Below are 13,130 nucleotides of genomic sequence, written 5' to 3'. Positions count from 1 at the left end.
TTTCCATCCAAGCGGCCCTGGGAGCTCCCAGGCTAAGAGTCTCCTCCTTAAGCCCCTGCCAAAGACCCTATTCACTGTGTAAAGAGAAGCCAAGCAAAAGGTGGAAGGAGCCCCCTCCCCGCCCGGCTGCAAGTTAAGAACTCCCAGACCATCTGCATTTTTTTCTTAAGCCCAAAGAAATTGGAGAGCAATTAAGAAAGTCATGACTATCCCTCAGCCACCGTCCTCTCCTTAATTAACTCCTCTCCCACACACAGCCCGCTCCAGTTGGGGGGCCCTGCCGGCCCTAGTCATCAGGCACCTGCCCTCCAAACCAGCCCGCCACAGTCACCAGGACCTGGGAGCTACAAAGACAAATGCAGACATGTCTGGAGACCTTGTTCTGAGAAGCCTGGGTAAAGGGAGGGCCCAGAGGCACTAGAAATTCCAGGACCCATGACCACCTCAGAGATGGGCCTCCTGGGTGCTGGGCCCCAGGGTGCCCAAGGAGATGCCAGCAGGGCAGGCCCCTCAGGGGTTCCCTCACTTGACCTTCCCTGCCTCCGATGTACCCCACACTGAGGGGAAGTGCCACCTCTGTGAACCCCAGACCCCAGGAACCCTGCTTCCCCAAGGTCCTGCCAACAACAGGCTTGGAACCGCCTCTCGGAACCATCTGGGCATCACAATGAAGGCCCTTCCTACTGGAAGGTCCCTGGCTCTCTAACTGGGAGCCCCACACTTGAGATGGCCTCATCCAGAAAAGTTCAACCTTTCCAGAATTTTCTATCTGCTCAAGCCAAGGATGAGGGACCAGATTCAACTTCCTTGTTCCTCCTTCGGGAGAGGGGACAGGGTTCAAAGCAGCAAGGGGAGGGGAAACTAGTCCTTGGGTCTCATGGACAACCATTTAAATTCCAGTCTCCTAAAGAGAACGTGTTCCCAGTGCCCCCAAGTTTCCCAGTGCAGCTTGTACACCGTCCGACATTGTCGGCTGCCCTTTAACCCTCTGCAACCTCAATTTATCTCCCTCCACACCCCCTTCTGTGCAAGTCTCTGCTCCTCTTTTCAAGGAAAAATTCATTAGCAAGCTCATTAAAGGATGGGTAGATCTTTTTCCCCCCCTTCATTCTTTCTGGAAGTCAGATTGCTCATAAAAAACACATTTAAGTTACTTCATGTAAATGAATGAATAAGAAACACATGCATCCTGTTGCCCTTGAGTCTTGCCAGGTTTTGACATTATTTGGAGAAAAGTACTTGGAAATAGGTTTGGAGGTTGACTCACGCCCCAGGAGGCCTGAGGTGGGGGCCCTGAAAGCTCAACAAGCAACTCACAGGTGGGAGGAGGAGGGGCTGAGTGGGGCCACTGTGTCCCTTAGCTAAACCCTGGCTTTCCTTTCCCATCCACCCAGAGGGCGGGTGGGAGAGGAGGGCCAGCTTCCAGACAAGACCCCCATCTATTCCCAGATATCTGTGCCTACCAGGAAGAGCCTGCTAGAGGTGGACCCTAGGGGACTCTTTAGCACAATGACAAATGACCAGAGACACCATCACCCTCCCACCAGGGTGACAGGGTCCTCTGTGCCTCGCTGCCTAGATGGTCAGGTCCTCATTTCTACCCCCTTATTATGAGTGCTGGGCTCAGGGATTGGCCAATCCATCCAAAATGTTCATTTCCCTCAACCCTCAGCCTCCTGCCAGAGCAGGCTGAGTCTCTGCCAGGCTGACGGATCACATTAGTTTCAACTTCGTCAATTGAGAACCTGGTATATTCTTAATTTATTGTTCACCTAATGACACACAAAACCCCCCAAAAATACATGTTTGCCTGAGACCTGACTTTCACAAGGACCTGGAATATAACTCAGTCCAAAGACTGAGACTATTCCAAACTCCTGGGAGGCAGGGGGCTGTCAGGGTGAGCCTGCAGAAGGGACTTTGGCTTTGCCTTCACTTCCCCTTCACCTTTTTTGCTCAGTCCACCTTGCGAGAGTCCTGAGCCCTCTCTGAGGAAAGAGGCTCGAAGCCACGGGCATTTGGCTCGGCCCAGCTACAAGGACGCTTCATCTAAGCTCCGGATATGATCACCCCTCAGGAGCCCCGCATCCTGCCCTGTGCGAAGCTCTTCTCCCGGGCCTCCTCTCCACGTCACTGTGTTTGCAGGTGGCTCAGCAAATGCCAGCTGTGGAGTAAATGTCACAGGGCAGAGCCTTCCTGATGCCCTAGGCACACAGCTCCCGCCTCCCTGCAGCCTGCGGGCTCTCCAGAGAGCAAACACAAGCAGACCACACATGGCCCCTCTGCCTGTGCGAACGGGTTTTGTTTAAAAATAATATCCCCTTCCCATTTCAATTTCAGGGGAGAAGAGCAGGGTGCAGAGCAGGCGTCTCTGAATCCTCTGTTTGATGAAAGAACATTATGGAAGCTGCATGCTCCAGCACAGCCTCCCTGGGACGGGCAGGGCGCACGCAGGCCGCTGCATCTGGGGGAACTGGAGTCAGCCAGGGGCCTGGCTTGGAATTCTGTTCACAGAGGCTCTGGCTGGGACATCAAGGGGGTGTCAGCTAGGACAAGGACAGTGCTGGGCCCACTTGAGGCTCAGGATGTGCCTTCACCCCCCCCCCCCGCCATGGCAGCCCGAGCCCAAGCAGGGGGAGCTCATGTGCCAGCAGGAGACCTCCCAGGTCACCCACCAGACTCCCATGCCCCCCAGGACAGCCCGATCCTCGGTGGCACTGGTGCATCTTGAATAAGTGAAAAACAAAGGACAAAGGACACACCCTCGAGTGGTTGCCACCTCTAATCCCAGCTTGCTCCTCCTCCACCATCACTGATTTTATTTAAACAAACAAAAACATTCCCGTCTCATTGCAATTTCAGGGGTGAGGACAGGGGGCCAAAGAAAGGACTCACTCAAAACCACCATTTGATTAAAGGACGTTATCAAAGCCCTGGGTGTGACACCAGCGTTCTCATAGGCAACGACGTTGCCATGGCTGGCAGCGAGAAATGTCTTCGAGCAGGAGCAGAAGGGCCCCTTCCACGTCCCTAAGCAGGCCCACAGGCTCCACCGGGCTGGGCCAGGGTGGAGGCTCCGTGTCTCCTTGCACGAATGTGTCAGCTAAGCTTTATTGAGCTTCTACTGTGTACCTGGCCAGTGTTGGATGCTCCCCACTTACCGTCCCTGGCTGGCAGTCACTGGCGGTCACCATGAGGAGTGGGCCACGCTCGCTGGCTTGGCGTGGCACAGCCGTGGCACGGTCTCTGTTCCAGGCTGCTTCAGGCCCCAGCCACGCCCCCCAGCTCCATGTGTAAGGTCGGCATGTTACCTGCCCTGGCTAGGTGTTTGTGTCTCTGACTGAGGCTGTGTGAGCTGACCCTAACGAGATCGTGTGTTGACAACGGCGAGAAACAACTCACCCCAATCCTGGAAGGAGGCCAGAGGCACGTCGAGAAGAAGGGTCCGGTCCGGTGGTGAGTCCCGGGGTGGGGCGGGGGTCCTCCGCACGTCCATCCACGATCTTCAGACAACTCGGCCATGGTCCCACGCAGTCCACGGTGGACGAGTCCGGCTTTGGGGAGGGGGAGATCAGAGTTATTTGACAGAAGCGTCCCAGGAAGACCAGACACGCAAAGACGCCGGGAGGCCGTCACGCCTGCAACGCGCTTCTCAGTGGAGTGTGGCGGCTACTGTGGATGAGCCGTGAAAGAAAAGATGCAGGGGGGATGCCAAAGGCCCAGGTGGCCACCCCAAAACCAACACCTCATGGTCAGCTAGGGGCCTGGCAGGGCCCAACTCAGGACTCCTGGGGACCTGGTAACGATATGGGCAGGCTGGGGACACACCCACCAGGCAGGAAACGGGGGTCTCTGGGGCCAGCAGGATGGCATGTAAGTTCAGCTACAGCCCGGGGTCACTCAGACTAGGCTAGGCTCACAGGAGGTAGCCTCTGAGGGTGGTGGCACGAGATGGAGACTCCAGCAGGCTTGTCTCACCGGAACCAGGAACCTGTTGGAAACTGAGAGAGCTCTGAGTGGGCTGGAGAGCGGCATCTGGCCTTGGTGGCAGGGCTGAGGGCAGCAGGCAGGCCAGGCAGCCACAGATGTGAAGTTAAGGAACACCAGCATGTCGGGCAGAGGCTAGACTGAAGCAGGGAGGACAACAGTGCAGGCTGGGCATCGTGGCAACAGGCTACAGCCAGGAGAGTGCCAGGTGGGTAACCAACCTGGACCCGGGAAACCAGCAGAGGAACCACCAGGTAAGAAAAGCAGGTAGGAGCTGGGCAGCGCAGAGCCTGCACACGCCCCTGGAGGTTCCCCAGCCCTCTGTCCTCTAGGAGGACACAGGCCCCAGCCAGCAACGAGGGGCCTAAGTAGCTGGACTGAGCCCCAGGGGAGGAAGGAATCTAGATGAGGGAGAGGTCCGACTCACAGACCCCGATCCCAGAGGGAGACCTGTGTGGCCAGAGGCTAGGGACACATGCTGCAGCCATCCCTAGGCAGCCACCTGGGCTGAGAGCTTCAGGACCACAGTCCACAACAGCCATCCACACTTTTGTGGGATGGGGGAGGCAGGGGGGCAGGCCCTTGGGGGCCTGAAAAGCCACAGACACAAGCTGCGCCCTCCAGCTGCCCTCTACAGGGCTGAAGCCTGCTGCTCCAACTCCTGGACAACCCCCCGGCCCGCCCTCCCAGGGGAAGTGGAGGCCATCAAGGGACTTGCTAGGTGACAGGTGCCAAGTTCAGGGCCGGGGCCATGGGCACGCTCAGTTAGGATCAACTGTTGAATGACGGCATGAACGCGTGAGTGGATGCAGGCTTGGCCAGCAAGGCCCCTTCAATGAGGGCTGGGGCAGGAAGCTACCCACTCCCCTAACACAAACCGCCCTCCACCCTTTAACCTAGGGATTCCGCAGGGCCCGCTGTGCTGCTCGGGTGGGGGGTCCAGCCCTTTCATTCACTCACCTGTCCAAACAGACATCCCACATACTCTTACTGAGCCCCACTAATGCCAGGCTGGCGCTTGGGCACCCCAAGGAGGGGGGGCAGGCCTAAGGCACTCTAGAGGGCCAGAGTTGGAATTGGTGAGGGAGGGGTTGGAAGGGAGAGAGCGAGCAAGAGAGAACACAGGAGGGGGAGGCAATGAAAGCAGAAGAAGAGCAACTCTCAGAACTGGGGGGGGGGGGGGGGGGCCTCTTGTCTCCTGAGCACTCGGAATGGACTAGATGGACACAAAGTCAGCAATGGACTCAGGTGTGAGAACCAACTCTGAAACCAGCCTGGACCCCTGGATTAGGAAAGGGGGAGCCGTGTCAACTCAGGGCTGCAGAGAACCCTCGGGAAACCAGGAGACAGATAAAAAGGGCTCCTCCCCCACCACACTCAGGGGGACAGTTGGTTCAGATCCCTCTGTATGGTCACAGAAAAGGTTAAGAGGACAGCCTGGGTCCCAGAGACCTAAATAGAAGGAGCGCCTCTGGCTTTGGTCTCCGGGGACCACTGCCGTTCCTCCATATTGCTCTCCTGGGGTGCGGGTCAGAGCTGGTTCTGCGACTTGGAAAGAGGGTCAGTTCTGACCCACAATGCCCCAGAACCCTCAGCCTGTGAAGGTTCATGAGGAGGCCCCTTGAGGTTTTAACTGATGAACTTCTCCTGCTCTAACCCTCCCCCTTCTCTAGTTGTTCTTCCAGTTCCCTGATGGTGTGGCTTGAGCCTAAAGTTTAATTGGAGTGATCTGATCTTGATTGATCTGCCTTGGGGTGAGAAATGTGCCCAACTTGAGACAAACAGTGTGAATTTCCTGCTGAGGATGTACCTATTCTAGAGATGTCGATGAGCTCTGGGGTTCAGGATGGGGTGGGAGGCTAAGTGCAATAGGACCGACTACCCTGAGATGCAGGACCTGGGGATGGAACCATGGGTCCGCCACTGGGCTCCAGCACCAGCCTCAGGTCAAGCTGTCACCTTCCCCTAGCACTTGGCGGATAGAATCTGAGAGGCACCAGCTCTCTGAACCCCAGTCTCACCAGTGTGACACACTGCACCCTCTCTTGGGCCCGTGTCCCTCTGCCTCTCAGCCTAGAGGGGGCAGGTTTGGGTGTTTGACACCTCTGACTTGGAACTCTACTGCCACCTGCTCATCCAGGTAAATTCTCAGTGGGGCCTAACACAAGTCAGGTGTGTGCCAGGGTTGGACACTGACTCCTGGGGTTGCCCCAGGCCCCTGCTGTTGAGGGGGACAAGTGGACTAGCCTGTTAGGTGTGTGTGCTGGACGGGGTACAGCCCCTGAACCTCACAGCCTGTGTGCAGCCCTGTTCCCTAGCTACCTTCAACTCCCCCACCCCCCACCCTGCCATGGACCTTGCACTGTGACAGAGGCAAAGACTTAAATGAGGAGCAAAATGAATGTCACTCGTGGCACCAAAATTAGAAGTGTGGCTTAAGAACTTGCGTGGCCCCTGCCCTGAGGACGCCGGTTCACCTCATTATGGAAATCAGTGTGTTTCCTTCGAAGACAAAGAAGGCTCCTCATGAGGCCCACACTGGAATCCAGCAGCTACCTCATTAGCGTCTGGGGCTCTTCCTTGGACAAGGCCTAAGATTAGCCCTGTGTTCATTAAGGGAAAGGGCGGAAAGTGGAATAACACTGAAAACCCAGCTGGGGGGCGGGGAGGCTCTTTTCTGCAGGCCCCTGGCTCAGGGCCCCATGGCAGTACCCTGTACCTAGGGATTTAATCACCAGTCCGGGGCGGCGGGGAGGGGACAGGAGGCAAAGAGGTTAAACTCGATGAAGGAGTTAAAAACCCAAAATGGGGCTATTTGATTTGAAAGCTTCCTGGAATTTGTCATTGGGATAATCGATTTAAAAGCTTCCTCCTGTTTCCTTTCTTCCAGCCCAACCTGACCTCAGAGGAAAGCTTCTCCTCGATGAGTTTTCTGGGGGGTTGACATTTCCTAAGTCTCCACTTCCTACCTTTTTGTCTTTAATGCCTTTCCTAAATTGTTGGTTTCTTCTTTCTCTCGGCCCCTCCCTCTCCCTTTGTTTCCTGTCTTTGGTTCTCCCGTGGGAACTGAACTTCTAGGAAAATCTAGCAGGGACTCTAATTGCATTTTCTCCCAAAGGCTCCCCTGACTTGGCTTCAAGTCCCTCCCTCGGCTAGTAGTGTCTGCACTTACCTGCAGCCTAGTCCATCTCACCTGGAAAGGTAAAGGTGTCAACCCTGTTTAGCAACTGAGATAAGGAGTCTCGGGAGAGCGGACTTAGCCCACCGTCTCAGCCCTCATTGGCTGAACTAGGACTCGAACCCAGTGCCCAGGCAGCAAGGCAAGAGGCAGTTTTCTGAAGTCAGGAGGCCTGGGCTCCCAGAGATAGGAGCAAGGGAGGCCAGAGCAAGTGACCCCGTGAAGCCACAGGGAGAGTGTATAAACAGGTGGGCCGGAGGCACAGAGCCACCCAGGTGAGAAGAGGAGAAGTGTCTGTGTGTCCATGAGCCGGAAAGGTGTCAAGAGTTAAGGCACAGAAGTCTTTACCTGAGGGAGAGGCGCTGGACGGAGCAGAGCGGGTCAGGAAGCAGTGGGCTGAAGAGGAAATGGAGGTGAGGAAGGAAAGCAGCGAGTGTAGACAGGTCTTTGGAGAAGCTGGGCTGTGAAGGAAAGACAGACACTGGAGTGGCTAGAAGGAAGGCCAGGAGGGGCCTGGGGCTCCAGGCTGCAGAGAGCCAAGTCAGAAAACCAGAGGGGCCACCGAGGTGGTGGAGGACAGGCCTGAGACAGGTGCACATCTACTGCTGGACCCTCAGAGGCAATGGGGCACCGACGGGTGCAGGGGAGACCCAATGGTAAGAGCCACTTGACAGCCTCTGCTTCCCTGGGAGGTGACAGGCCAGTCCTGGGTCAGGACAGGGTGTTGTGAGGATCAAATGAATGGATGGTTGCAAAACAGGGGACATGAACGTCCACTATTGTCACTCATTGACAGCAGGACCCTGGATTTTACAGCTCGCTTGAATCATCTATCTCGCCAGGGCCTGGATTTTCGCTGACCATAAATTATTCTTCTTAAACATTAAGGATGTAAAAACCAGTGGTAAAAGCTCCTGCCAGTCTCTGGAAGACAAAAGGTTCCCTCCTAATAGCCTGAATTAACTCAAAGCGGGTCTCCGCCCACCTCATTTGTCACCTTCCAAGTCATCCTTCCACCTCCATTTGCCACATAATCCAATCAGCCCCTTTCAGATGCCTGGGGGCTATTGTCCGGCCAAGCTGGGCTTCTCTAAAGCAACCCAGAATGGTTTTTGTCTTGTCCGGACCAAACTGGTTGGCTTAAAAGGGGACCAAAGAAAGTGGTGGTCAAATGAGGACCCCAATTAGCTTCCAAGAGACTGTTTTCATATCTTTGTACCCCATGCCTAGCCTAGTGCGCTGGGCATATTGTCAGTGTTTCAGAAAATGTTTGTTGAACTAATTCTGTTTTTAGTTATTCTGTACTTTATTGACTAAGCGTGAACACACCCAGCACCTACTGGGTGCTCCCTGATGACTGGGGGGGAGAGGGCTGGGCAGCAGTGAGCCCCAAGGGCCGCCTGTGTGACAGTGTCCTGCCGGTTTACAAAGCACTTTCACAGGCCTTACGTCATTTAGTCTTCAAAAGCACCCTGTGGGGTAGGTAGACGAGGGTGGGTTTTTATCTTAAATCCCCATTTAGACCATGAAAGAAATTGAAACTTGGAGAAGTTAAGCGACTTGTTTTAAGGTCACACTGTTATTAAGAGGTGAAGCCAGCACATGGTACCAGCATTGGGGCCACCGGGACCTCTAAGACCACCCTGGGCAGCAGGGGTTTCAGACAGACTGTCCCCTGGTGGAATGTTTGATTTGAAATTAAAGAAAGGCTCTTAGAACCCTGGGCTGGGGGCAACAGGGGGACCAGGGGCAGCTACAGTGGCATCCGGGGTCCAACTGTGACCCCCTTCTCTTGCTAGCAATGTGGCAATATACTTACCTTCTCCTCCCCCCCATTTCCTTATGTAAGCCCTATTCTGTGGGACACAGGGCTGGACTCTCAGAGTTCTCCTTCTTACCTAACTTTCTAAAACTATGTCAATACCACATGTGTCCTCCTCGAACCTCAGCGGCTTACTGCACCCACATGTCACCTAGGAGTAACATCACAGTACTTAGAAAGTGCCCTGGGAAATGGCCGCATGCACAATGGGTGTTCTTACTCAAGTCCGCCCGATGGCCATGTGAGTGGAGCCCCTGCCTGATGCAAGGAGAGCCCCAAGCATGGGGGCTGCCGGGAGTCTGTTGGAGAATAAATAACACGAGTGAGGCAAATGAGTGGCATGGGAAGAGGCTGACCTGCCACACTCTTTCAACAAACATTTACTGACCACCTCCTCCACACCCGGTCCGGCCCCAGGCTTCTCTGGGTCATTTAATTCTCACAACAGCCCTAGGAGGTTGCTCCTATCATCCCCATTCCCTAGAAAAGGACAGGAAGACCTCGAAACAGGCGGGGCATGCCTTCGGTGGGTCAGGCGCATGCTCATTCCACAAGCCCACCAGGGGCCCCGAGTTGCCCATGAGGCACGTCAAGCTCTTGGCCCAGGTCCCCCTCCTGAGAAGTTCCCAAAGGGATCCTTCCACACAGGACATCAATGACACAGTCGGCCATAAAAAGGCCGACACCCCTTGGGGAGGGAAGCACTCCAGGTGGCTGGCAGATGAACACAAGCAGAAGGCCCAGGAAAGCACCCACACACGGGCTCAAGCACAGGCAGGGGCGACCCGCCAATGCCCCCTCACTAGGGCATTGGTTTAAGTCTTTAGCCGGAAGGGTCAGCAGAGGGTGGGCTCTGGTCCTCTTCATCCCACGGCGTCCTGGTCTTGGTGCCTCCTGGAGGCTGCTTCGTATGCTGGTGGGATCCAGGAGTCCACACTCAGGGTGCTCTCTGCAAATGATCAGAGATATGAGTTGCAATTAAGTTAATTAATTAGAGTTAGAACTAATTGGTTAACATTTTAAATTGTGTTTAAGGGTAATGGGTCTGGGGGTGGACAAGCTGGGTGGCCGGCGGTGGGCTTCTGTCGGCCATGTTGTGTACAGAACCCCACAGCAGGACTGAGGCACCGCAAGATGGAGGTGAGTGGCAGGCACCTTGGCAGCAGCTTGACATCGGAGAAGGTGGTCCTTGAAGACGAAGGGGTGAACCGATGATGTCATCCCTGAAGAGAGACCCTGTGGCATGGGAGGGAGCAGATTAGAAACCATCTTGATGACCCCTAACGGCCAGCACTGGAACAGCCTAGGGAAGGAGGGGGCAGTTGAAGGGAAAGGGAAGGAGCGGGAAGGAGTGGGAAAGGGGAGGGGGGTGTGGAGGGAGGAGGGAAAGAGGAGGAGGGTGTGGAGGGGGGAGGGAGGAGGGGGGAGGGGGGATGGAGGAGGAGGGAGGGACGAGGGGAGGAGAAGGAAAGGATGACGACATGAGCCAGGAAGGGGGGAGAAGGTAAGAGGAGAAATGGGAGAGGGAGGGGGAGGTGGGGGAGGAGAAACGGAAGAGGGAGGAGGGAAAGAAGTGGGAGGGGGAGGAGAGCAAAGGGAGGGGGTAAGGATTACTTGATTGACAAGGCACAAGTGTTAACTGTGTGCGCCTGCGCAACTCAAAGCCAGGTCTAGCAGGCCGCGAGCCATTTGCACACAGAGACCGCTAGGGGGCGCGCGGCCCGCACTCAGAGCCCAATAGCACAGCCACCTGCGGCGCCCCCGCCCGCGAGCAGCTGCCTCAGAGCCAGGCTGGCGTAGGTGGGCGGGGGACGCCCAACAGGTCTCTGGCCTGGAGGGGCACCACGCACTCAGCCCCTCGCCTAGGGCCGCCATGTCCCCAGAACGCCTCTCCAAGTCACCGTCAGCCAGAATGCAGCTATAGACATCGGGGAGCACACACACGCATGTGTCCAGAGGGTCTCCTACGCCCCCTACCACAGGGGTCCCCTCGCACCAGAGAGGGAAAGGCACCTAGAAGACCCCGCCAGAAGGGGCTTCTCAGAGCACGATTCCACTTTTGAAAGGTACAGAAATCTCGCCTCCAACCTTCGGTCCAATTAAACAAATTAATTAATTAAAATTTAAAAGGCCCAGTTTTCGATACAACGTTTTCACTCATTTTTGAGGTCTAGAGACACACGACGCAGCCTAAGACGACCACCCTGGCTCTCCCGCCGTCGCTGCCAGCAGCGACAACCCTCCCCCCGCCCCAAAATCTTGCCTTCTTCCTGAGCCACGCAAGAATCACGACCCCGCATTATGGCGCCTAATTAACTCTTTTACAGTCTCTTCATCTACTCCACTGCGCCACACCTTCCTAAGACCCCAGAAACCAAGAGCCATAAAAATAAACTAATCTGCGTCCACGCTCTTCCAAGACACCCCAAGTCACACAACCAGTGCCGCAGAGGGCATCTCCGAGAATCCTCCTGCAGGCGCTCTGCGGGGAACCTGAGGTTCTCAGAACATCTCCCCCTTATGTTCATGAACTCAGAATCTTCTAGTAAATCCTGCACCCGACCCCCTCCAGTAGGAGAACAAAGGCCACCTCCCCTCCCCACCCCGCCCCCCAAAATTCCGCAGTGCCACCAGCGCCCTCTTGCGGCCAACAAGAAAACCTTCTAGAAACCTGCCACGTAGCAGCCCGCTTGCGCCCCCCCACAGCCCGCCAGCCCAGGATGGGGAGGGGGTGACTTGGGGGCTTAACAGGGACAAAGGAAACGGCAAAATACGATTTTACCAAAGTCAAGAACCCACAACATGTAAGAATCTTCCAGCGACCATCACTCCACGCGCAATGCTGACAAGACCCGGGCCCCAATTCCCAGCTCTCAGCACCCAACCCCCCCCAACACACCCCCTTTTCTGAATTTCTCCCTTCCCTCTTCCTAGATGCAAGCACACAGCTTTCTCTCTATTCCAGCTCACCTCCTGTTTCTATTCTACCTGTACCTCAATTTCGTGACCCTCCCCTCAACCCCTCTTCTCTACTCAACTGGTTCTAGGGGACTTCTGGCAGGTTTGCGCTTGGGCACCCTCTCTCTCCACTGTTAAAGTGGCTGATTAGGGTAGAACCAGATATGGTTTACAGATTTTTTTTTACTCTCTTCTTTACATGGAGTCGGCTCTGCACTAAACCTGGGTACTTGGATTCAGAGTCCCTGGCTAATAGGAACCTCTCGCCCTCACGCCCATGGTCCACCAATAACCCAGCTAAAGACTAGGGGGGAATGTGCTCCCATAGACCCTTCTCTTCGGCCCCTTCCCCTCCTAATTCATAGAGCATGCAGAAGGCATCGCCGCCATATCTCCCACTATTAAGGCGATTCTAAAGGCGGCTTCGAACCCAGAATATCGGTGTTTTTGGACCCCCGTGACTGCGGCACACTGGTTCCAAAAGGAGATTGATCTGATTCCCCCCGCTCATCTGCGTCAGAGTCCCTGCCACTCAAGCTATCCTCAGCGACTGGACAAGAAACGGACCCTGATGTCCCCCCAGGAAAATGTGCCTCGAGATTCCCTTCCTGACAGGATTTCATATCCAAGGCATGCTTGGGGACCAGGCAAAGTGGCCGCCTTCAGGAGAAGGTCCCAGCATCGGTCCTTCGGCATGTCCAGGAGGACAGAGCCCAACCTAGAAGGGGATGGCCTCTTCTTTTTGCACATCCTTGTAGGCAAGGATGGCCAACCACTTACCAAGTGAGGGATTCTCTCGTGGGCGACCCGGCTCTTCGGAGGAGCTGCAGCCTTGGGCTAGCAAGCCAAGGCGCGCTCCATCTCAGCTCTCCGCGGTCTGCGCTAGGGGCTGGCTGGGTGGGGTTTATATGGAGGCGCAGAAGGGGTGGTCTCTGACGTCAGCGCATTCTGCTGCAATGCGCTCATTTCTCTAAAAGTGATTGGCCGGAAAAATGAGCCCCCCAGATTCTATGACAAATTGCTCTAGCCGCACCCAGATTGCAGCAAAGACGGAGGAAAAAATTCTGCCGCAGTGCCCCTGGCCGCCATGACCAACACCCTGTGGTCGCTGGGGCTTCTCCCCTACATGAGCCCTAATCGGGCAAAAGAGGATGATTTGTATTCACAATTTATGGGGAAATCACC

At 55.6% G+C, this 13,130-nt stretch overlaps 1 long non-coding RNA gene across 6 annotated transcripts in view; it reads right to left on the bottom strand.

The window, feature by feature from the left end:
* Positions 1–12,862, bottom strand: part of LOC308648406 — a 32,200-nt gene extending 19,338 nt beyond the window's left edge. For all 6 annotated transcript variants that reach the window (XR_014021815.1, XR_014021816.1, XR_014021817.1 and 3 more), the window contains exons 1-6: positions 12,726–12,862; positions 10,143–10,223; positions 9,376–9,936; positions 9,208–9,286; positions 7,514–7,626; positions 3,403–3,554 (exon numbers count right to left, since the gene is read on the bottom strand). This is a non-coding gene — a long non-coding RNA (uncharacterized lncRNA). The remainder of the gene's footprint in view (positions 1–3,402; positions 3,555–7,513; positions 7,627–9,207; positions 9,287–9,375; positions 9,937–10,142; positions 10,224–12,725) is intronic.
* Positions 12,863–13,130: the final 268 nt, after the last annotated feature.

This window comes from Spermophilus citellus, assembly GCF_964194105.1.
Source record: "Spermophilus citellus genome assembly, chromosome: 4".
Taxonomy (NCBI): domain Eukaryota; kingdom Metazoa; phylum Chordata; class Mammalia; order Rodentia; family Sciuridae; genus Spermophilus; species Spermophilus citellus.
The sequence above is the reverse complement of the archived record's forward strand: the minus strand, read 5'-3'. Positions and strand labels throughout refer to the sequence as shown.